The following is a 293-nucleotide window of genomic DNA, read 5'->3' on the forward strand; positions in this document are numbered from 1 at the left end:
TTGTACCTACTTATGCATGCGCCCAAAGCCGGGGGGCCCCCCAGGGGGGCGCCCGGGGGGCCCCCCGGGGGGGCCCTCAGCCGCTGCACCTTCTCTGCTGCAGCAAGGGGGCCCCCCACAGCCTCCTCGGGCCAAAATGCCGCAGCAAGGGCCAGCTTGGGCAGCTGCAGCAGCGCCTCGACACCAATGGTCCTCAGGCCTTTCTGAGGTGCTGCTGCGCATGCAGCCCACGGCGCCTCAGCAGCAGCAGCAGCAGCAGCAGGGGCAGCAGCAGCAGCAACCGGCACAACTTC

The sequence above is a fragment of the Eimeria tenella genome, genomic scaffold (assembly GCF_000499545.2).
Source record: "Eimeria tenella Houghton genomic scaffold, Eth_scaff2062, whole genome shotgun sequence".
NCBI classification, from domain to species: Eukaryota; Apicomplexa; class Conoidasida; order Eucoccidiorida; family Eimeriidae; genus Eimeria; species Eimeria tenella.